Source organism: Globicephala melas, chromosome 18 (assembly GCF_963455315.2).
Source record: "Globicephala melas chromosome 18, mGloMel1.2, whole genome shotgun sequence".
NCBI lineage: Eukaryota > Metazoa > Chordata > Mammalia > Artiodactyla > Delphinidae > Globicephala > Globicephala melas.
Window position 1 is genome coordinate 27124953 of NC_083331.1, and position 26086 is coordinate 27151038.

The window sequence follows — 26086 nt, forward strand, 5'->3', positions numbered from 1 at the left end:
AGATGGGTTTGCTCTATTGGGAGGCATGGAGCTCTGTCTTGGACTAAATGATGCTTGCAGTGTGACTCTTTTCTACTCTTGTGCTTGTTTTTTTTCTTTTTTAAAAAAAATATTTATTTATTTTTGGCTGCATTGCTGCGTTCGGGCTTTCTCTAGTTACAGTGAGCGGGGGTTACTCTTTGTTGTAGTGTGCAGGCTTCCCATTGTGGTGACTTCTCTTGTTGTGGAGCATGGGCTCTAGGTGCGCAGACTTCAGTAATTGTGGCACGCAGGTTCAGTAGCTGTGGCTCCTGGGTTGTAGAGTGCAAGCTCAGTAGTTGTGGTGAATGGGCTTAGTTGCTCTGCGGCATGTGGCATATTCCCGGACCCGGGCTTGAACCTGTGTCCCCTGCATTGGCAGGTGGATTCTTAACCACTATGCCACCAGGGACATCCTCCTATGCTCTATTGAAGTGATGGGTACTCGGCTGGGTTGCAAATAAATCAGTTTTGTTGTTAATTTTTTTTTTTGGTGGGACATGATAAAATGATGATCCCTGATTGGTAGCAAATCTAAATATTTTATGTTATTTTTTATATGTTAGTGTGCAGGACATCTTGCAATAAGTGTGTTGAGTGAGTGAGGTGACCTGGATGAGTAACAGGTACTTCAGAGAATTTGTCAAAGAGCCATCAGCACACAAGTTAGAATGCCCTGTGAATAAATGGGTTTACTAAGGCAAATCTGAAAGGAGGCTGAGAAGAGGCAATCAAAGAGGGAATAAGAGAAGAACCGAAAGAGCTTAACATTGAGAAAGCTCAGGGAATTTTGGTTTCAAGGAGGAGGTTATGTTTTACAATATAAAATACTCCCTGGAGAATAGATAAATGAGTACTAAGTATTTATTGGATATAACAACAAAAAATCAGCATCAGTCTTTCTGAGAGCTTTGTTCAGTGGATGAGTAAAGGATGAAATTGGATATTGCCATGGTGTGAACAATAAATGGGAAAAGATGAAACAGATGAAGGGAAAGGATTTTTATTTTTTCATGAAGCTTGGCAATGCTAGGTAATAGAGAGGGAAATAAAACTGGAGAGGGCTTGACATATAAGAACAAATGGGAGAGACATGAGGATTTTTCAAAAATTCAAGAAGAAAAGGAAAGTATAGGAAAGAATGGGATAAGCTTTAATAATTGGAGTGAAATCCCTGGTGTAGCGTTCATGGGATCCAGAGAACAAGGGGAAGAGTTAGCCTTAGTCACAATGAGAAATTTACTATCATAATTAGAAAAAAGAAATTAGTTACAATATAACATCACTTTTATAAATGGGGTGTCAGGAATTTGAAAAAGTTCTTAACTGAGTGGTTCTATATTTCTGAGAAGTAGGAGACAAGATTTTCTGCTGAGAATGAGTAGGAAGGTAATAGAGTAGGACAGGTAAGGAGATAATAAATGGTTTGATTAGATATTATGGAAGATGGAAGAAAACCTTAGAACAGAGAATTGGTGAGCAGGGTAAATGGCCCTATTGAGCTCAGAGAACCTTAACTTATAGAGGCAATTTTCTGAGGATTTTGTGATTTTCTCCAGTTGGATTCAACTGCCCCGGTAAAGGAACAAAGAAATCATTCTGCTGGGTTGCTTCAGCTTTGGGTTTGCTAAGTAGTTTCAAAAATAGAAATTGAAAATGTTCACAAAGACGTGGTTGAAGAAATTGATCAAGTGTTATAGACTTAAAAGGAAGAGAGTGAACCTGAGGCAGAAATAAGACCTTATATACAATTGATTGTATGTCACAGGACTGAATACAAGTTAGCCTGATGAAATAACAATATTATTTTTTTTGCATGCACTCACCCATTCTGGTCTACTTCTAGGAAGCACGAGAAGATTAGGAAGTGCTAAAGATACAGATATAACTTTTCTGTCAATCTGTTTGCTTTGCTTAAGCATGCTCTTTCTAACATCCGTCTAATGGTAGAGTATTTTGTCCATATTTGGAAAATGTGTCATCAGATATTTTCTAAACTATTAGTGCTTTTCTTGGATCACTAATCAATGCTATATTGTCCTTAGGTCTTCCATCTGCACGTTTCTGGTGTGACATTTTTAATTTGGGGTTTTCAAGTTCATATAACCAAGGATACACATTAGAGGATAGTGCAATTTTAGGAAATCATTTACCCATTTGATTCACAGAGTCTTATAACTGTAAATCAGATTAATGTCACTTCGGACATTTCTTTGTGAGATCGAATATATTTTAGATATTTATTCTTGTTCAGTGTATATTCTCGCTTTTCTCTAAACCCCTTCCCTTGCCGAGTTTTAGCTGTTTAAGGAAATGATTCAGAACTCACTGGAAGACACAGATGAGTGTTGAAGGCTTCACATAAGATCATTAAGTTGGTTTGCAGGTCGCTAAGACAGGACTCAGCTCATGGCACTGCTGAGAAACTTTGAATGCAGGAGCAAAAGATTTTACCAGCACTGGCCTTCAAGTTCATTAATGTTTCCTAGGACCATGCCCTTGCTGTTTTATGTCAAACATCTTTAAGTTGTGATCCATCCTTCCTACTATTGTCATCTTATTGTGTGTGAGCTGAAACGATTCTGATTTTATGTTCACACTCTTGCACAGATTCCACTTCACTAGTATAAACAGAGAGGCCTAATGAAAACTCTATAATTCTCTGGGGTTGAAAATTTCCCCCTGTTCTCATTTTGTATCTCCATCTTTCCAGCAGATTATGAAATATTCAGTATTTTTATCCGAAGACACATTGCTCTTAACATATTTGGCACAGAAGGTTATCTTTAAAATCCCCTCTAAATCTCCCAAATTAATCTTCTGTGTATTGAACGCTTGCCAGCTTGGATAGTTATAGGATTAGACATTTTTAAATGATTTTTGACTCTGAAGGTTGTTTGCATGCTGTTACCAAATCTGGCTTTGTTTCAGCTTCAGCATCTTCCTTTTCATAAAGGATATGCTGTAAACCTACTAAATGTTTTCATCTAATTTTATAATTATCATACCTAGGAAGTACCTTTATTAGAGCTTGGCATTTTGCTGCATATAAAGCCACTGCACCTATAATTGACTTTAACTAAGTGAGTACTAATCCACAGTATTTCTTTGGGGCTGGGCTTGCCAGCAGGGGAGGCTCTTTACTATACCTCTTTTTCTCTGATAAAACAAATAAAAGCTTATTTATTCTACATATCAAATTAGATGTCATAATAAGACAAAGTTAATTCAACACTCATTTGTTGTAACAGGTATAATAATATTAGTAAATGGGGAATTAAAACTGATCAGAGAGAAAATGTTAAGAAATAAACACTAAGCCTAATGACAGTAACACACTGCAAAATTTGCACATCATCCTTCAAAGACACTCAGGATGATGGATGCATGTGCCTCATTCATCTTGCTTTATTTCCTAAACTAAATAAAATGATGTATTTCACCTTTTGAGATAAATTTTATCTCAGGTAATTTGGGTATCTTTATTTCATCGTTTCTAACAAACAAGGTCTGGATCCTCTTGTAACATAAAAGAATTAGTCATCAGAAGTCAAGTGCTCTCAGAATCTATCTGTATAGAATTTTTTCAATAAACATCAAATAAATTTAAATGAACATGTATATATATTATGGTAAACCAAGGAAAACCATTTAGCTACTCAAAAAAGAACTAAAATTAAAACTAAGTAGAAATTGAGAATGCACATCAAAATTTTGTTATTTGAGTATTTTATTTCTTGTATACCTAAAAGACATATTTAATAATATTCCCAACTACTTTACCAGAGCAGATGCTACATCAGAGAAAAGATGTCTCTTTCACATTTCCATTCAACTTAGAGGGACTAATTTCCCCCAATTTCCCTTCAGCAAGTTTTCCATTACCCTTAGTTTTTAAGCTTGATTTTTAAACTATGGTTATTTAGCTCTCCTTCTTAAAACAAGTACCTGTAATTGAAACTACTATGCATTGAGCAGTGAAATAAAAGTTTCAAATACAATAAAAAAAATAATGTCTTACCTTCAAGTAGGGTATCCCCAAATGGCTGAGACAGATAAGAAAACTGGTAATTGCAGCATAATATATGGTTTGTGTAGTGGGGTAAATAATGTGATGCTATGAAAGCATAAGACACAGATTTTTAAGCCATGGTTTTAGGGATCAGGGAAAGGTTACTGAAGAGATGAAGTCTTTGCTGAATTCTGCAGTAGGAGGCCAGGAGAGTGGGGGCCAATTCTGACAGATAAAACATATAAAAAATCTAAAGGCAAAAAAGATTAGGAAAATGGTGTGTACAACTGGGTAGTTAGCAGAGAGTTGTGCCTCTTATTGAGATGGGGATCAATCCACTGCAGCATAAAAAAAAATGTGAACATTTATTAAAAATATTTCAGCTTGAAAGCATTTAGAATGTGAGAGTCATGGAGTCTCAAATCCCATGATGCTATACCTGAAGTAGAAAAAAGAATAGTGGAAAAGGTATACTTGTTTCTAACTTATCTGTTTAAATGAATAACATACATATGTGTTACTACTTTCCAGCACACCAATTTCCTCTCTCTCCTTTATGGAATACGCATCTCCAACTTACATACATTTTGCTCACGCTATGTCTTTCCAAAGTCTACCTAGAAAACTAGCATTACTTCTCTCAGAAAATGCATGTTCCATGTTCTTCTTAGACTTAGGTCTACTTCTAACTCATCCATTAACGAACTTTTCGCTCTCACAGACAAGAACTTTGTTTTCTTTCTCTCTCTTTCTGTTTCTTTCCTGCCAAGTGGGAAAGGACATGAATTATAGATGTACTGCATCTACATAGGCATTAAGCTATGCACTGATAATATAGAGTAGAAAATTATGAAAAACCTTAGTCTTAGATGGTCACTTTCAGCCATGAGGTAAGAAGTGAGGCATATATCCAGATTACTGAAGAGGTTTAAAATTTTTTCCTGCTTGGAGCTCTAGGACTGGGAACATCTGTTAAGGAAATGGGGCTGGCATTTGAAAAATATTCTCCAAGCTATGTTAATTTATACTTTGTAGATTAAACACCTTCCACACTTTGATATCCACTGCCTTTGAGCTGCAGAGTTTTGTAGAGCTAAGTTCAACAGGTCATAAACTTAGATGGTAAATAATAGGGAGAAACGACAATTTGGAGTAAACATTTAATGGTCATAATCTAACATTTAATTTTGGATCAAAGCAAAGTAGAATGTCGTTAGAGGTCTGTGAAGAAAGAGGTAACATGAATAGCTGTTTTAGGTGTGATGTAAAATGCAGTAAGAAAATGGGGATACTGAAGTTTTGAAAAGTTATATGACAAAGAAGGACCTCACCCATGGAAAAAGCTGTCAATTCATGAACTGTAAAATATCATAGCAGGTATATGAAAACAAAGTGAAATGAATTTGAATTCCAGAAAAAAATTTAATTTGAATGTTAGTTCTTTATTTATATTCTGTGTGACCATCGGCAAGTCATATTACTACTCTGAGTCTGCTTTCAAATATTTTAAATATATTAGATATAAATGTACTTCAGAAATAAATCCATGCACCTATGATCAATTAATCTATGACAAAGGAGGCAAGAATACACGATGGAGAAAAGTCAGTCTCTTCAATAAGTGGTGCTGGGAAAACTGGACCACTACATGTAAAAAAATGAAATTAGAACATTTTCTCACACCATATACAAAAATAAACTCTCAAAATGGATTAAAAACATACATGTAAGACTGGCTAGTATAAAACTCTTTGAGAAAAACATAGGCAGAACAGTCTTCTACAAAAATCGCAGCAATATCTTTTTGGGTCCATCTCCTAGAGTAATGGAAATAAAAACAAAAATTAACAGATGGGACCTAATTAAACTTAAAAGGTTTTGCACAGCAAAGGAAACCATAAATAAAATGAAAAGACAGTCTACAGAATGGGAGAAAATATTTGCAAATCATGTGACCAACAATGGATTAATTTCCAAAATATACAAAGAGCTCAATCTGGATATACACCTCAATTTTAAAAGAAAACTGAAAAACAAACAACCCAATCAAAAAATGGGCAGAAGATCTAAATAGACATTTCTGAAAAGAAGACATACAGATGGCCCAAAGGAACATGAAAAAATGCTCAACATTGCTAACTATTAGAGAAATGCAAATTAAAACTACAATGAGGTATCACCTTACTTGCTATCATCAAAAAAGTCTACAAATAATAGATGCTGGAGAGGCTGTGGAGAAGAAGGAACCCTCCTACACTGTTGGTGGGAATATAAATTGGTGCAACCATTATGGAGAATGATATGGAGATTCCTTAAAAAAACTAAAAATAGAGTTACCATATGATCCTACAATCCCACTCCTGGGCATATATCTGGATAAAATCATAATTCAAAAAATACATGCACTCTGTATTCATTGCAGCCTTATTTACAATAACCAAGACATGGAAGCAACCTAAATTCCATCGACAAATGAATGGATAAAGAAGTTGTGGTACATATATACAATGGAATATTACTCACCCATAAAAAGAACAAAATAATGCCATTTGCAGCAACATGGATGGACCTGGAGATTATCATACTAAGTGACATAGGTCAGACAGAGAAAGAAAAATATCATATGATATTGTTTATATGCGGAATCTAAAAAAAAAGATGATAAAAATGAACTTATTTACAAAACAGAAAGAGACTCACAGACTTAGAGAATGAAGTTATGGTTACCAAAGGGGAAGGTAGGGGAGAGGGATAAATTAGGAGGATATGAGTAACATACACATAGTACTATATATAAAATAGATAACCAACAAGTACAGGGAACTATATTCAATATTTTATAATAATCTATAAGGGAAAAGAATCTGAAAGAGAATATATATACATAAATATATGTATTATATATATAATGTATAAAATATAACTGAATCACTGTGCTGTACACCTGAAACTAATGACATTGTAAATCAACTATACTTCAATAAAAATGTACCACATTTTATTTGATTAATATTAAAATCAGATCATGGATGTTCAAGAAATGGGAGTTTTTATTATTATTTTATTTCCAGTATCATATAAAATAGAACCATGCTAAGAACTATGGACATTACAAAAGATATAAAAGTTATGAATTGTTTTGCACAACTTAAAATCTCCTTGTGGAGACTCAATGCAGATAAAACTTCGAATCCTATTTTAAAAATATGTTCAAGTATGTGACACTGTAAAGATGCCTGTAGTAGCACCTAGATCTTATCTTGAACATTCATTTTCTCTATAGACTACAGGAATCTGAAAAGGGGATATTTTCCCTTCTCCAAAGAGGAGAAAATTGGAGTTTAGAGACATGAGGTATTTTATATTTGGTCACATAACTATGAACTTGGGAGTCTAGGATTTGAACTAGAGACCATCTGCTTTCACAGCCTACCACTTTCCACTATAACATATGCCCCAAATAATTGTTTGTGTTTTGTTTTGTTTTTTAACATCTTTATTGGAGTATAATTGCTTTACAATAATGTGCTAATTTCTGCTTTATAACAAAGTGAATCAGCTATACATATACATATATCCCCATATCTCCTCCCTCTTGCGTCTTCCTCCCACCCCCCCATCCCACCCCTCTAGGCGGTCACAAAGTACTGAGATGATCTCCCTGTGCTATGTGGCTGCTTATCACTACCTATCTATTTTACATTTGGTAGTGTATATATATCAATGATACTCTCTCACTTCGTCCCAGCTTCCCCTTCCCCTTCCCCATGTCCTCAAGTCCATTCTTTACATTTGCATCTTTATTCCTATCCTGTCCCTAGGTTCTTCATAAGCATTTTTTTAGATTCCATATATATGTGTTAGCATATGATATTTGTATTTCTTGTTCTGACTTACTTCACTCTGTATGACAGACTGTTGGTCCATCCACCTCACTACAAATAACTAAATTTTGTTTCTTTTTATGGCTGAGTATCCATTTATCCATTCATCTGTCATTAGACACCTAGGTTGCTTCCATGTCCTGGCTATTGTAAATAGAGCTGTAATGAATATTGTGGTACACAACTCTTTTTGAATTATGGTTTTCTCACAGTATACGCCCAGTAGTGGGATTGCTGGGTTGTATGGTAGTTCTATTTTTAGATTTTCCAGGAACCTGCCTAATATTCTCCAGAGTGACTGTATCAATTTACATTCCCAACAACAGTGCAAGAGGGTTCCCTTTTCTCCACACCCTCTACAGCATTTACTGTTTGTAGATAGTTTGATAATAGCCATTCTGACCAGTGTTAGGTGATACCTCATTGTAGTTTTGATCGACATTTCTCTAATGATTAGTGATATTGAGCATCCTTCCATGTGTTTGTTAGCAATCTGTATATCGTCTTTGAAGAAATGTCTATTTAGGTCTTCTACACACTTTTGGATTGGGTTATCATTTTTTATCATATTGAGCTGCATGAGCTGCCTGTAAATTTTGGAGATTAATCCATTGTCAGTTGCTTTTTTGCAAGTAATTTCTCCCCTTCTGAGGGTTGTCTTTTTGTCTTGTTTATGGTTTCCTTTGCTGTGCAAAAGCTCTGAACTTTCATTAGGTCCCATTTGTTTATTTTTGTTTTTATTTCCATTTCTTTAGGAGGTGGGTCAAAAAGGATCTTGCAGTGATTTATGTCACAGAGTGTTCTGCCTATGTTTTCCTTTAAGAGTTTTATAGTGTCTGGCCTTATATTTAGGTCTTTAATCCATTTTGAGTTTATTTTTGTGTATGGTGTTAGGAAGGGTTCTAATTTCATTCTTTTACATGTAGCTGTCCAGCTTTCCCAGCACCACTTATTAAGGAGTCTGTCTTTTCTCTATTGTATATTCTTGCCTACTTTAACAAAAATAAGGTGACCATATATGCATGGGTTTATCTCTGGGCTTTCTATCCTGTTCCATTGATCTATATTTCTGTTTTTGTGCCAGTACCATGCTGTCTTGATTACTATAGGTTTGTAATGTAGTCTGAAGTCAATGAGTCTGATTCCTCCAGCTCCTTTTTCTTTCTCAGGATTGCTTTGGCTATTTGGGGTCTTTTTTGTTTCCATACAAATTGTGAAAATTTTTGTTCTAGTCTTTGAAAAATGCCATTGGCAGTTTGATAGGGATTACATTGAATCTGTAGATTGTTCTGAGTAGTATGGTCATTTTCATAATGTTGATTCTTCCAATTCAAGAACATGGTATATCTTCCTCTTTAATTTCTTTCATCAGTGTCTTACAGTTTTCTGCATACAGGTCTTTTGTCTCCTTAGGTAGGTTTATTCCTAGGTATTTTATTCTTTTTGTTGCAATGGTAAATGTGAGTGTTTCCTTAATTTTTCTTTCAGAGTTTTCATCATTAGTGTATAGGAATGCAAGAGATTTCTGTACATTAATTTTGTATCCTGCTACTTTACCAAATTCATTGATTAGCTCTAGTAGTTTTCTGGTAGAGTTTTTAGGATTCCCTATGTATAGTATCATGTCATCTGCAAACAGTGACAGATTTAGTTCTTCTTTTTAGATTTGGATTCCTTTTATTTCTTTTTCTTCTCTGATTGCTGGGATTAAAACTTCCAAAACTATGTTAAAAAATAGTGGTGAGAGTGGGTAACCTTGTCTCGTTCCTGATCTTAGTGGAAATGATTTCAGTTTTTCACTATTGAGAACAATGTTGGCTGTGGGTTTGTCATATATGGTCTTTATTAGGTTGAGGTAAGTTCCCTCTATGCCTTCTTTCTGGAGGGTTTTTATCATAAATGGGTGTTGAATTTTGTTGAAAGCTTTTTCTGCCTCTATTGAGATGATCATATGGTTTTCATCCTTTAGTTAATATGGTGTATCCCATTGATTGATTTGTGTACATTGAAGAATCCTTGCATTCCTGTGATAAACCCCACTTGATCATGGTGTATGATCTTTTTAATGTGTTGTTGGATTCCGTTTGCTAGTACTTTGTTGAGGATTTTTGCATTTATATTCATCAGTGATATTGGCCTGTAGTTTTCTTTCTTTGTGACATCTTTGCCTGGTTTTGGTGTCAGGGTGATGGTGGTCTCATGAAATGAGTTTGGGAGTGTTCCTCATTCTGCTATATTTTGGAAGAGTTTGAGAAGGTTAAGTATTAGCTCTTCTCTAAATGTTTGATAGAATTCACCTATGGAGCCATCCAGCTTTTGTTTGTTGGAAGATTTTTAATCACATTCTCAATTTCAGTGCTTGTGATTGGTCTCTTTATGTTTTCTATTTCTTCCTGGTTCAGTCTCAGAAGACTGTGATTTTCTAAGAATTTGTCCATTTCTTCCAGGTTGTCCATTTTATTGGCATAGAGTTGCTTGTAGTAATATTTCATGATCCTTGGTTTTTCTGCAGTGTCAGTTGTTCTCCTTTTTCATTTCTACTCCTATTGATTTGAGTCTTCTCCCTTTTTTTCTTGATGAGTCTGGCTGATGGTTTATCAATTTTGTCTATCTTCTCAAAGAACCAGCTTTTAGTTTTATTGATCTTTGCTATTGTTTCCATCATTTCTTTTTCATTTATTTCTTACCTGATTTTTATGATTTCTTTCCTTCTGCTAACTTTGGAGATTTTTTGTTATTATTTTTCTAATTGCTTTAGATGTAATTTTAGGTTGTTTATTTGAGATGTTTCTTCTTTCTTGAGGTAGGATTGTTTTGCTATAAACTTCACTCTTAGAACTGCTTTTGCTGCATCTATAGGTTTTGGGTCATCATGTTTTCATTGTCATTTGTTTCTAGGTATTTTCTGATTTCCACTTTGATTTCTTCAGTGATCTCTTGGTTATTAAGTATTGTATTGTTTAGCCTCCATGAGGTGTTTTTTTTTTTTTTTTTTTTTTCGGTACGCCGACCTCTCACTGTTGTGGCTTCTCCTGTTGTGGAACACAGTATCCAGACGCGCAGGCTCAGTGACCATGGCTCATGGGCCCAGCCGCTCCGGGGCATGTGGGATCTTCCCGGACCAGGGCACGAACCCATGTCCCCTGCATTGGCAGGCGGACTCTCAACCACTGCACCACCAGGGGAGTCCAACGGGTTTGTAATTTTTACAGACTTTTTCCTGTAATTTTTATCTAGTGTCATAGCCTTATGATTGGAAAAGATACTTGATACAATTTTAATTTTCTTAAATTTACCAAGGCTTGATTTGTGACCCAAGATATGATCTATCCTGGAGAATATTGCATGAGCACTTGAGAAGAAAGTGTATTCTGTTGTTTTTGGGTGGAATGTCCGATAGATATCAATTAAGTCCATCCTGTTTAATGTATCATTTAAAGTTGGTTCTTCCTTATTTATTTTCATTTTGGGCGATCTGTCTATTTGTGAAAGTGTGGTGTGAAAGTCCCCTACTATGATTGTGTTACTGCTGATTTCCCCTTTTATGGCTGTTAGCATTTGCCTTATGTATTGAGGTGCTCCTATGTTGGGTGCATATATATTTATAATTGTTATATCTTCTTCTGGGATTGATCCCTTGATCATTATGTAGTGTCCTTCTTTGTCTCTTTTAATAGTCTTTATTTGAAAATCTATTTTTTTTTGATATGGGAATTACTACTCCAGCTTTCTTTTGATTTCCATTTGCATGTGATATCTTTTTCCATCCTCTCATTTTCAGTCTGTAGGTGTCCCTAGGTCTGAAGTGGGTCTCTTGTAGATAGCATATATATGGGTCTTGTTTTTGTATCCATTCAGAGGGAGTATGTCTTTTGGTTGGAGCATTTAAACCATTTACATTTAACTATAATCTCTTAAAATATTATGTCAGTCCCTTTCTTTTTCTCTTCTTCTTCTGGGACCCCTATAATTCGAATGTTGGTTCATTTAATGTTGTCCTAGAGGTCTCTGAGACTGTCGTCAATTTTTTTCATTCTTTATTCTGCTCTACAGTAGTTATTTGCACTCTTTTATCTTCCATGTCACTTATCAGTTCTTCTGTCTCAGTTATTCTGCTATTGATTCCATCTAGGGAATTTTTAATTTCATTTATTTTGTTGTTCATCAGTGTTTGTTTGCTCTTTAGTTTTTCTATGTCCTTGTTAAACATTTCTTGTATTTTCTCCATCCTATTTCCAGGATTTTGGATCATCTTTACTATGATTATTCTGAATTCTTTTTCAGGTAGTTGCCTATTTCCTCTTCATTTATTTTGTCTGGTGAGTTTTTACCTTGTTCCTTCATCTACTGTGTGTTTCTCTGTCTTCTCATTTTGCTTAGCCTACTGTTTGGGGTCTCCTTTTTGCAGACTGCAGGTTTATAATTCCCGTTGATTTTGGTGTCTGCCCCCAGTCGCTAAGGTTGGTTCAGTGGGTTGTGTAGGCCCCCTGGTGGAAGGAACTAGTGCCTGTGTTCTGTTGGATGAGGTTGGATCTTGTCTTTCTGGTGTGCAGGACTGTGTCTGGTGGTGTCTTTTAGGGTGTCTGTGACCTTATAATTTTATGCAGCCTCTCTGCTAATGGGTTGAGATATGTTCCTGTTGTGCTAATTGTTTGGCATGGGGTGTCCAGCACTGTAGTTGTTGGTTGTTGAGTGAAGCTGGGTCTTAATTTTGAGATGGAGATCTCTGGGAGAGCTTTCACCATTTGATATTACATGGAGCTTGGAAGTCTCTCATGGACCAATATCCTGAACTTGGCTTCCCCACCTCTGAGGCACAGGCCTGTCACCCGTGCAGAGTGTCAATACACTGTCAGCCACACAGCTCAGAAGGAAAGCAAGAAAATAAAAAAAAAAAGTTATTAAAATAAAAAATTATTAAAAAAATAAAAAGCAATAAAAAAGAAAGAAGAGAGAAACCAAGCCAAAAAAATAAAAAAACAATGATAACAAGTAGTAAAAACTATCCAAAAAAAAGGAACAGACACACAGAACCCTAGAATAAATGGTAAAAGCAAAGCTATACAGACAAAATCATACAAAAAAAGTATACACATACACACTCACAATAAGAGAAAAAGGAAAAAGAATATATATACATCCTTGCTCCCAAAGTCCACTGCTTCAATTTTGGGATGATTTGTTGTCTATTCAGGTATTCTACAGAGGCAGAGTACATCAAGTTGATTTTGATGATTTAGTCAGATCCTCCTGAGGCTGCTGTGGGAAATTTCCCTTTCTCCTCTTTGTTCGCACAGCTCCTGGGGTTCAGCTTTGGATTGCCCCCGCCTCTGTGTGTAGGTCGCCTGAGGGCGCCTGTTCCTGCTCAGACAGGATGGGGTTAAAGTAGCAGTTGATTAGGGAGCTCTGGCTCACTCAGGCTGGGGGGAAGGAGGGGAACAGAATTCGGGACAAGCCTGTGGTGGCAGAGGCCGGCTTGACGTTGCAACAGCCTGAGGCACGCTGTGTGTTTTCCCGGGGAAGTTGTCCCTGGATCTTGGGGCCCTGGCAGTGGCGGGCTGCTCAGGCTTCCACAAGAGGAGGTGTGGATAGTGACCTGTGCTTGCACACAGGCTTCTTGGTGGCTGCTGCAGCAGCGTTAGCATCTCATGCCCGTCTCTGGGGTCTGTGTTGATAGCCACGACGCACGCCCATCTCTGGAGCTTGTTTAGGTGGTGATCTGAATCCCCTCTCCTCGTGCACCTCAAAACAATGGTCTCTTGCCTCTTAGGCAGTTCCAAGCTTTTTCCCGGACTCCCTCCCGGCTAGCTGTGGTGCACTAGCCCCCTTCAGGCTGTGTTCACGCCGACAACCCCAGTGCTCTCCTTGCGCTCCGACCGAAGCCCGAGCCTCAGCTCCCAGCCCCGCCTGCCCCGGCGGGTGAGCAGACAACCTCTTGGGCTGGTGAGCACCGGTCGGCACCGATCCTCTGTGCGAGAATCTCTCCGCTTTGCCCTCCACACCCCTGTTGTTGTGCTCTCCTCCGCGGCTCCAAAACTCCTCCCTCCGCCACCCGCAGTCTCCGCCTGCGAAGGGACTTCCTAGTGTGTGGAAACCTTTCCTCCTTCACAGCTCCCTCCCACTGGTGCAGGTCCCATCCCTATTCTTTTGTCTCTTTTTTTCTTTTTTCTTTTGCCCTACCCAGGTACATGGGGAGTTTCTTGCCTTTTGGGAGGTCTGAGGTCTTCTGCCAGCATTCAGTAGGTGTTCTGTAGGAGTTGTTCCACATGTAGATGTATTTCTGATGTTTTTGTGGGGAGGAAGGTGATCTCCACGTCTTACTCTTCCGCCATCTTGATGGCCTCTCTCTGTAGTTAAGTATTAATCTTTTCTGTCTAATATATTTGCACCTAAGTTTAAGCCCTTGTTTCCTCTCACATTCAGTTTTACAAAACACTTTCTAATTAGTCTCCACAACCTTAGTTTTCTCTCCATTTCCTCAATTCCTATTTATTGAGTAGTTAGTACACACCTGGAGTGGTTCTAGGTATTGTGGGTACAGAAGTTTCTCTGTCCCTGCTCTACTGCAGTTGTCACAGGCATGGGAGACACACAACAAAGAAATAAACAGACATATATCCTATGGTAGGATAAGAGTGACATATACAAGTTGAGCAGGGCAAAAGCACTGAAAGTTAGATGAAAGTTATAATGGAATGGTTATTTATAATAAAGTTAAAGTGAATTAGAACAGACACTTGAAGGAGGCAGGAGAGTGAGTTGGGTATAAAACTGGGAAACAATATTCCCTGGAACAGGAATAAGAAGGCAGAGTGTGAGGATGCTCTGTGTGGTAAAAGAGCAGTGTGTGTGGAACAGAATTAGGGAGAGAGAGACAGAGAGAGAGCAGAGACAGAGAGAGAGAGATAAGAGGAGATAAAAATGAAGAGATAGTAGAGACTACACCAAGGTTCTCAAAGGTCAACATAAGGATTTTAGCTTTTCCTCTAAGTTAATTGAGAAGCCACTGCAAATTATTAATAATTAGAGAAGTGACATCAGGACTCTATTTTAGAAAAATCACTCTGTTTACTGTGTTTTCATCTAGAACACTGCTGGTCATCTTTTAAAGATACAATATCAATCAGACTACTTACTTAGTCATAAACCCACAGCACTTCCTCCTCACACCTCATTGGTTTCAGCTTCTATTTAGCAGCAGCAGTGGGACAGGGGTGGCAGTGGTAGTAATAGTCATAGTAATAGTCTCTACTCCATGACCACCTGCTCTAGAGATCTCTAGATCGATGGAGTATTTGATTTTTAATTTAATTCTCCCAGAGAACGCTTTACTTATTTCTAATGCAATATCCATTTATATCTCAATGGACAGTAATGTTCTATACAGTTTTGGAAATCCTTTTCAGTAGAATTAAAAAATGAAACTCTTTGACATTCAAGGCTTTGATATTGCTGCCACATTTGATTTCTCTCTTTGTGGATGGTCTTTTCTTTACCTACTTCCCACAAGTAAGTTTTATCAATTCTTCAAGCTTTGCTCAAGTCTTACTCTCCATTGGAAGTCTTACCTGATTTTTTTCATGGAAGTAACCTCCTTCTCTTATGATTTTCCATGATGTTGATTCATACATTTTTATGTCACTTAGCACTGATTATATTCTATCCTATACATGGTTAATTCTTTTTTATCCTTAATATGCAAGGATCCATGAGGGCAGGATAATCTACCTATGAGTCTCACATAATGACATAAACCTACTAGGAAATAAATACCTAAGCCAACAGTCAGCTTATTCTTATAAGGGTTATATCATTTATTTCCATGATTCAGTTGTAAACTCTTTTAAATAAAAACTTATGTTTGTCCCTTTAATATGTCCCCCATGTGTCCCACGTGGACATCTGTAAATTTCCCTTCAAGTCTTCAAAAGTTTATCAACTTAATGGTCAATTAATCCTCCAGGATGGAGAAATTTGCCAGTAGGTTAAAAGATTTAAATCATCCCTAGGGCTCCATTGTGAAAGAGAAATTTCTTAGCTTCAAAATGTTTGTGAAATGCCCCATGCACTGAGGAAAGATAGTGAGGCCAGACTCTCTAAAAAGCTGAGATGCCACAATTGGGGTCAAAAAGCTTAATCTTTCCTATCATATTTTTATTGCTCTGGTGTACTTTGATACACTCCAGAGGGAACTGTCATTTTATCTTTCTTATTCCACAGGTCGGAAAACAGGCTGGTAGAGAGTACATTGAAGTAAGAGGAAGAGGTGAAATAAAACCTCCATTTTACTGAATCTTAGAAAATTACATGAAGGTGTAGTATCTTGATTATTCAATTGTAGAGATGTAGGTAAATTGCAGGAAAAATCAATTAATTATAACATACAAATTTATTTTTAACTTTGACATTTTTATAATGTTACTTCACTTATACAAATTGATACTGTACATCAAATAAGTTAGAAATCTAAACATAAAGTAATGTTTTCATAAATCTTTGTATCAGTTAATTAAGAAAAAAGTATAATCCAATAACGAAGCATTTTCCAATTTGCAAATAAACACAGGCGAATGATATGGAAAAATGTCAATACATGGTTTATGCAGACCAAAGCCAGATCATTTCATGTTCAAATATTATCTTACTATTTAAATTGTACATTATTATAATCTTACTATTTGCCCAAGGTAGGAGAGGGGACAGACCTAAATTTAGGAAAGAATGAAAGATTCAAGATTTCAGTCTAAAGCACAGATATAAGAGCCCAGATTAGACAGGAAAATGTATTCAAAGTTACATAGAGCAGGTGAGATTGACAAACAGTTTGGTCCAAGTAGTAAAATTATATTAATATGTCCTAGTAATGTTGGTCTGTCAAAATATTATGAATAACATTTTTCTTCTCCTTAGAATCATTGAGTTTACAATTCCAATAAGGGAAAAATAAGAGTTTGGCAAAAATTTGAGCAGCTTACTTTTTAAAAAAATCTAATGCAGATGCCTTAATGGTCTTTGAAGCAGGAAGGAAGGATAGAAGGTTTTCAATTTGATGGAAATAACATTAGCAATGAGTAATTTTATTAGAGTTACACAAAAGAAGAGATTGGCTGGGACATAGTTCAGAAAGTAATTGCAGTATTAAAAAAAATTTTTAAGGGAATGAAGAAAAGTCTTTAAACCTTTGGGTTTATTTATCTGATCTATGATAAGGCTACATCTAGAACTTGTTCCTCTTGAGCTGATAAAGTCTTTTTCATTTAGTTTGCAGGTATCTTGTTATCTATAATTCATTAAACTACTGCTTTGTAAATACAGTTGGCCCTCCATATCCTCAGGTTCCACATGCATGGATTCAATCCACCTTGGATCAAAAATATTTTTTAAAAAATTCTAGAATGTACCAAAAAGCAAAACTTTAGTTTGTTGCATGCTGGCAACATTTACGTAGCATTTACGTTGTATTAGGCATTATAAGTAATCTAAAGATAATTTAAATATATGGGAGGTTACGAATAGCCTATATGAGATTACTCCATTTTATATGAGACTTGAACATCCATGGATTTTGATTTCTATGGGGGGTCCTGAAGCCAATCTCCCATAGATGCCAAAGGATGACTCTTAAATAACTTTTCTTGAAAGCACTAGACAACAGAAATAATTCTTCTTTACAATAAAATTTATTGACTGCTTTTTTTTCTTTTAATTTTTGTTCATACTATCTCTCTGTTCTGAAAAAAACTAAAATACTAACTAAGTAAATAAAGTACCAGCCTTTCTCAGGGTAAAATGGGAAGCATAAAAAACAACTGAAGGTCCTGCATTTTCTTGTCATTTTTATGAAATGAAAATTTGTCACATTTATCCTTACAATTTTAGAAGATAAAATGTTACTTTGGTATGTCCAAAGAAACTCTTTATAAAATAACTTGCTTTTTAATATTATTGTTTAGAGATTTGCATTGAGTTCTAGAATGACAGCATGATATTCACCTTGCAGACTTCTCTTTAAAGCCTATAGTAATCCTAACTTAAAACGAGACTGAGGGCTTCCCTGGTGGCGCAGTGGTTGAGAGTCCACCTGCCGATGCAGGGGACACGAGTTTGTGCCCCAGTCCGGGAAGATCCCACATGCCGCAAAGCGGCTGGGCCCATAAGCCACGGCCGCTGAGTCTGCGCATCTGGAACCTGTGCTCCGCAATGGGAGAGGCCCACGTACCGCAAAAACAAAAAAAAAAAACAAACAAAAAAAAAAGGAGACTGAAATTAGAGAAAGATAATGATGTTTTAAATGTTTTTCTAACATTTAAAATGTTTAAATGTTTTTCTAAATGTTTTTGTAGTTATTCAAAAGTAGATATTCCCTTATTTTCAATTTTGAAACAAAGTATTTTAAAAATATTAAAAAGATGTAACTTTTGATGAAAATTACTTTTTGCCAGTATTATAAAAATATTATCTATACTAAGAAGCTTTTTATCAGGTAAGATGAGCCTCTTTTTATCTGCAACAGTAACAGTTATCTGGCCTTGAATTAAATTCATGGCAACTACAGAGCATTACAGTCTAGATGAGCATATAACTCTAGTGTTGGACCTAAGTCCTCACCTTTGCTGGAGAAGCTTAGATTAGAAGTGTTTATCTAGAAGAGTGTGGAGTGGGAGGATTAAAGTGTTCATACATTGTTCTAGCATATGCAAAGGCTTTTTCATCCTCTGTTTATGAAACAGTGTATGGAGAACTGAAATTTAATGAAACATAAAGGAAGTAAGTCAATTATGAGACTTTGAGCCTATGAAAGGTCAAATAGATGTAGTGGATCAGGTCAAACAAGCAAATAGCACATCCACACTCAACGATTGAGCTTCCTGATATACAAAGCACTGTCCAGGGTGCTGAGGACAATCACAGATGCACAGACCATTCTCCCTGCCCTTAGAAAGCTTTAAAATTGTTCAGGGAAATGATACTCATAGAGCATTAAAATCCAAAACAGTATAAATATCAAAGATGTATTTAAAAGACATATAAAATAGATTTTTGCATATGAACAGTGAAAGCATATAGCTTATGGTAGCATCTTCTGAAACAAAAGGGATGTCAAATGTAATTCTAAACACTTAGAATTTTCACTTTAAATTCCTTTTTTTTTTTTTTGGTGGAATGAAACAAAAGTTGCCTTCTAGATGTTTAACACTCTCCATCATTTTTTAGTGCTGTACTTCATCATCATCAACTTGTTTTCCTTTCAATTTACTAAGGCTTGTCTGGTTTTCAAGTCCCTAAAGGAAAAATGAGTAGATGATTATGCTATTTGGAACAATTCAACAGTGACAGGGTAACTAATGGCTTGAAAGAGTTAATTAATCCTGTTCTCTGATGTGCTTTCCTATTCCTAAAGTGTTGTTTGGATTTAAGTATGTCTCACTATACGATTTTATTCATTTAAGAAATAGTTTGAGAGGACTCATGCTTAAAATCTTTTTAAGCAGGCATGTATGAAAGGGAAAAATACTGATACAAGAAAGGCCATGATTAAGCACAGAAGACATAATGAAGACAATCAAGAAAATTTCAAAAACCTATCATATCCTCTGTGAAAATTGTGTTCTGAAATCCCTTCAACTGTATCCAGAAATATGGACAGACTTTAGAATATAAGCACTGGAATAAAGTAGAATGAGGGAGAATTGAAGAGAACAATTTTTGTCTCTCTCATCTCTTCTATGAAAAGAGACATATGATATTTTGTTTGTGGTCACACAAGATCTTTCAAATGATCTTGTGAGAGAGCATTTTAATCTCTCTCTCTGCATTCAGCACTACATTTGGTATTTTATGTTGTTTTGTTTCAAGTGATCCCCCAATGTAGGGAAAAGGCTAAAAGAATAGCATTTTAGTTGAGAAGCACAAGGTGGTTTTAATGCTTCCTTTCACTGGCTTTCAGTGGATACTAAAATCTGTTGAAAACCATTTACCAAGAGGGCTACTCTTTGGAGAAGCAAATTTTTGAGGGAAATTAAAAAATGTTTTTAAAATTTTATTTCACCCAGAAAATTAAATGTAGATCAAGTGTTATGCCAGTAATGGATCTGTTTTCTGTTCTTTTCTCCTTGGAGTCAAGTATTTAGTTCTGTGTTTCCTATATTGAAAGACACCACACCGAGCAAGAATAGCAGTTATCTTTTGCATTTAGTGTGAATTGAAAAGGGAATTTTAAAAAATCAGTTTTTTTAGAGTTACATGTAATTTTAGACTAAAATAATTTTATTCACCTTGATCACCTACCTTGTTAAATGAATTGAAACACAGATAATTTTGAAATTCTTTAATACTTTAAAAGTTTATTCAGAAGGCAAAAATGTTATTATACTAAACATAAGGATTTGTTTTACTTTGGAGCCAGACTGGCTGTAAATCCTAGCTATGCCATGTTCTGCGATCTTGGGCAGTTTTCCTAAATACCTGTGACTGCTTTGTGACTAAAAAACTAAAAGATCCTGCATGCCGCAACTAAGACCTGGTGCAGCCAAATAAATAAATGGAAATAATAAAAACAACTATCTCACACTTTCTTGTATGAAGATTAAATGAGTGTGAGTGTGTATGTGAGAGAGAGACAGAGACAGAGAAAAAGGTATGTTAAAAAAGAGAATATAGGGGCTTCCCTGGTGGCACAGTGGTTGAGAGTCCGCCTGCCGATGCAGGGGACACGGGTTTGTGCCCCGGTCCAGGAAGATCCCACTTGCCGAGGAGCGGCTGGGCCCATGAGCCATGGCCACTGAGCCTGCGCGTCCGGAACCTGTGCTCCACAACGGGAGAGGCCACAACAGTGAGAGGCCCGTGTACTGCAAAAAAAATAAATAAATAATAATAATTTATAAGAATACAAAGACAGAGTAAGCTGTAATCAATATTACTTTTATTAAAACCCTATAAAAAGCATTCCTTCATAATATGAATTAAATATAATACAATTGAGATTGTCTATTGTTCTTCAAAGGAGGCTTATTCTGGTTTCTGGTCATTTGAATAATCTCTTAACAATGTAATTCCTTATTCTATAAATTTGAATTTTTTTTATTCTTCACTTCTAGCAATATGTTCTGGGATTATTATACTATATTTATATAGATATACGCATAAACATATACTATTATATTTTTTACAAAAATGAAGCATTTCTATTTCCAAAATATACAAACAGCTCATACAATTCAATATCAAAAAAACAACCTAATCAAAAATTGGGCAGAAGACCTAAACAAACATTTCTCCAAAGAAGACACACAAATGGCCAACAGGCAAATGAAAAGATGTTCAACATCATTAATTATTAGAGAAATGCAAATCAAAACCACAATGAGATATCACCTCACACTTGTTAGAATGGCTGTCATCAAAATGTCTACAAATAATAAATGCTGGAAAGGTTGTGGAGAAAAGGGAACCCTCTAACACTGTTGGTGGGAATGTAAATTGGTACAACCATCATGGAGAACAGTATAGAGGTTCCTTAAAAAACTAAAAGTAGAGCTACAATATGATCCAGCAATCACACTCCTGGGCATATACTGAGAAAAGATGAAAACTAATTCTAAAATATACGTGCACCCCAATGTTCATAGTAGCACTACTCACAATAGCCAAGACATGGAAGCAACCTAAGTATCCAATGACAGATTAATGGATTAAGATGTGTTCTATATAAATATACACAATGGAATATTACTCAGCCATAAAAAAATGAAATATTGTCATTTGAAGAAACATGGGTGGACCTAGAGAATACCATACTAAGTGAAGTAAGTCAGACAGATAAAGACATATATTATATGATATCACTTATATGTGGAACCTAAAAACTAATACAAATGAATTTATTTACAGAACAGAAACAGACTCACAGATATAGAAAACAAACTTATGGTTACCAAGGAGAAAGAGAGTGGCAAGAGGGATAAATTAGGAATATGGTATCAACAGATACACACTAGTACGTAGAAAGCTGATAAGCAACAGGGATTTACTGTATAGCACAGGGAACAATATTCAATAACTTGTAATAACCCATAATGGAAAATAATCTGAAAAAATAATATATATATGTGTATAACTGAATCACTTTGCTGTACACCTGAAATTAACACAATATTGTGAATCAACTATATTTCATTTAAGAAAAATGAAGCACTTTTTTGGCATTAGTCTATATCTTGATATTTTTATTCAATATCAGTATCAATTTATATACATTTTCCCTATTGCTGGATAACATTAGCAGTTTAAACAGTGCATTTTTATGATTGTACAACTTCTATAGGTCAGAAGTATAGGTCTGGCTTGACTGGGTCCTCTACTATTGGGAATATTCAAGATGCTGCTGGGGCTATGATCTCATCTCAGACTCAAGATCCTCTTCCAAGCCCATGTGCTTGTTAGTGGAGTCCAGTCCTTGCTGCTGTATGTCTCATGGTTGCTCTTTTCTTCAAGACCAACAAGAGAATCTGATTTCTCTCATCTCTTGACCCTCTTTAAAAGATTTCACCTGATTAAGTCAGGCCCACCAAGGATAATCTCCCTTTGATTGACTTAAAATCAACTAATCAGGGACTTTAATTACACCTGCAAAATCCCTTCACCTTTACCATATGATGATGTAACTTATTGTTGCTTCATTGACTATTGAATCTGTCACTCTGTTCTGACTCAGATTGTTTTTTTCAATTTTGATTTAGGTTTTTGCTTGTCTCAACACACAGAAGTATGCAACTTAAAACACTGTTAAAACATGTGTGCACCATTGTGAAATGTAAGGCAAGACTCAGGGGTGTGTGTTTATCATAGAGTAAAATTTGTACAACTCTCCACCATGATATATGATAACCTATCTTGTGTGTCTGAGTAAACCATGTATCTGAATAAACAATTCTCCTACCACCAAAATCTGGCTGTATGCATTTTATCAGATTCAGTTCTTTCAACTGTCATTTAAAATTTTAGTTGAAATGGTCTATATTTTCATTAATAGTCACCATACTTTTATTTATCTTTTAGACCTATTTATCATAGATATTGTAAAGTCCTTTGTTGCTACTTGTAAAATTTCTGCCACTGCAGATTCTACCTACTTTTTCTCCCCCTTGAATATTGGTTATTAGATCCTGTACATTCAAATGACTACTAAGCTTATAATGAATTATAGACATTATGATTAAATGGATCATAGAGAGTCCAGTGATTTTTCTTCAGAGTGGGTCCACCCTTTCTTTTATTAGGCAGATAGAATGAGGAGTTGATCACTTTAACCCAAGCAAGAACTAAAGTAGTTTAAGGCTGATTTTAAATTTTGATAAGATTTAGTTAACTTTTGGCACTCTTCTGCTTCTAGGGCTCAGACTTTCACAGCTTGAAATTGCTTATTTTGCTGTTCCTTAGTACTCACGCATTCTACCCTCCTTTTAACAGGTTGTTAGATTAGCTCCAGCATTCTTCCCAAAACCACTATGATATTTGCCAAACGTCTCGAGGATTATACTGGATATATGTTCATGTAGCTACCTAAAGCACTGCTGATTTTTTTTCTGATCCAGTTTTGCCTTCTTCCTGGGACCCACTCAGATATTCTGCCTCCTACCTACACATAGAAGTGGCATAGAATTGGTAAATTTCCCTTATTAAAAGGTAAGTATACATATAGCTGATTCACTTTGTTATACAGCAGAAACTATCACAACATTGTAAAGCAATTATACTCTAATAAATTTGTTAAAAAAAAAAACTATGTGAGAAGAAAGGAAATAATAAAGATCAGTGTGTATATCAATGACTCAATACATTAGAAACAGAAAAACTGTATAGAAAATCAAAGAAACCAGAACATGCTTCCTCAAGAAGATAAACCTATAACCAGACTTACTAGGGAGAAAAAAAAAAAAAGAACAGATTACCGATACCAAAATTGAGGGAAATGACATCACTAGAAATTCCATGATGTAAAAAGAATAATAAATAAATAATATGAATAAATTTGATGCTAGATAAAATGGACAAATTCCTTCAAAGACAGAAACTATCAAAGCTCACTTAAAAAGCAATATTTAATGTGAAAAACAATATATCTACTAAAGGAACTGAACTTGTTGTTTACAAACTTCCCACATAAAAGACTCTTCATCCAGATAGTTTGACTTGTGAATTCTACCAATTATTTAGGAAGAAGTAATTCTGATTCTACACAAATTCATCCAGAAAACTTAAGGAAATCCAATACTATGACCAAAAACATTAGTGGAAAAGAAAATAACACATACCAGTCAGAATGGTCATCATCAAAAAATCTACAAATAATAAATGCTAGAAAGGGTGTGGAGAAAAGGGAACCCTCTTACACTGTTGAAATGTAAATCGGTGCAGCCACTATTGAGAACAGTATGGCGGTTCCTTTAAAAACTAAAAGTAGAGTTACCATATGATCCTTCAATCCCACTCCTGGAAACATATCTGGAAAAAAATACATACACTCCAGTAGGACATAGCAGCACTATTTACAATAGCTGCTAAGACATGGAAGCAACCTAACTGTCCATCAATAGATGAATAGATAAAGAAGATGTGGTATATATATATATATATATATATATATATATATATATATATATACACACACACACAATGGAATACTACTCAGCCATAAAAAAGAATGAAATAATGCCATTTGCAGCAACATAGATGGACCTAGAGATTATCATACTAAGTGAAGTAAGTCAGAGAAAGACAAACATCATATGAGATCACTGACATGTGGAATCTAAAAAAATAATACAAAGGGACTTATTTACAAAACAGAAATAGACTCACAGACATAGAAAACAAACTTATGGCTACAAAAGGGGAAAGGTAAGGGGAAAGATAAATTAGGAATTTGGGATTAACAGATACACACCACTGTATGTAAAATAGACAACCAAGGAGGACCTACTGTATAGCATAGGGAACTATATTCAATATCTTGTAATAAATTATAATGGAAAAGAATGTGAAAAAGAAAAGAAAAATATGTATTAAAAAAGGTAAGTGGAAATTTTCAGTTCAATTCTAAATGATTCTGTTCTCATTGGAATTGTAATTCCTTGTCTTCCATTTTTTCATAGTTTTCTGATGTCTTCAAAAATATAATTTCTGTGATTATCTAGCATTTCTGGCTATTCTCTGTGGGACCGTTAGCTAGCAATGGACTACTCAGTCCAACTTAGAAATAAAATTCTTCTTTAAAAATATAGATAGATAGATAGATAGATAGATAGATAGATAGATAGATAGATAGATAGATAGACAGACATATCTTCCTGAGGAATGACAAATTTGAGTACAGGTTTATAGATCATTTGAGTATACACTTTAGTGAAATATTTTTTTGTCTTTTCTGTTGTGCTGCATCTTTTTCATTGATTTGTATTAATTTGTTGTAGGATCTTTTCCCACTCTGCCATTTTATGAGTAGTGTTCTAATTTTAACATCATCCAATTATTTGACTTCTAAGAGTAGAATTTTTGTCCTGTTCAAGATTCTTTACATACTACACGGTTACTAGATATTCTCTGGTTTTCTTCTAAAAGGTTTATTCTTTTTATTTTTCATATATTTATCTGAAATCCATCTGGAATTTACTTTGGTGTACAATGTGAAGTATCAATAGTCATTTTGTTGCATGTATGTATGAACTTTGCCATGATCTCCAGCTCCACACTACTCTGGGCCCTCAGAAAAGAGATCAAGCTCCCTGCCAAACCAACCAGTCCATCTTTATTACAGAACAGCTGGTCTCTGGAAGTCATGTCCCTGGTCCAGGTGTTGCTGTATTCCTTGCATCTGGAGGTCATTCCTTGCTCCACACAGCAAGAGACAGAGTATCTTATTCTTCATCAAAGTCTAAAGGCTTTGGTGAAAACTTCAAATCCATCTCCAAGATTCAGGCAGAATAGCCTAGAAACCTGGCAAAATGGGCCAACTTCAGAGCAGGAACGGAACCCTCCTGAGGATTAATTGAGCCACCCCCCTAAGGTCTGGACCTTCTACCAAGAGACAATTACCCAAGGCAAAAAGCCAAGTGGCCTAGGCAACTCTGGATACCTTGTGGGCCTGCAAGCTCTGTGCTGGTTTTAGACTGTA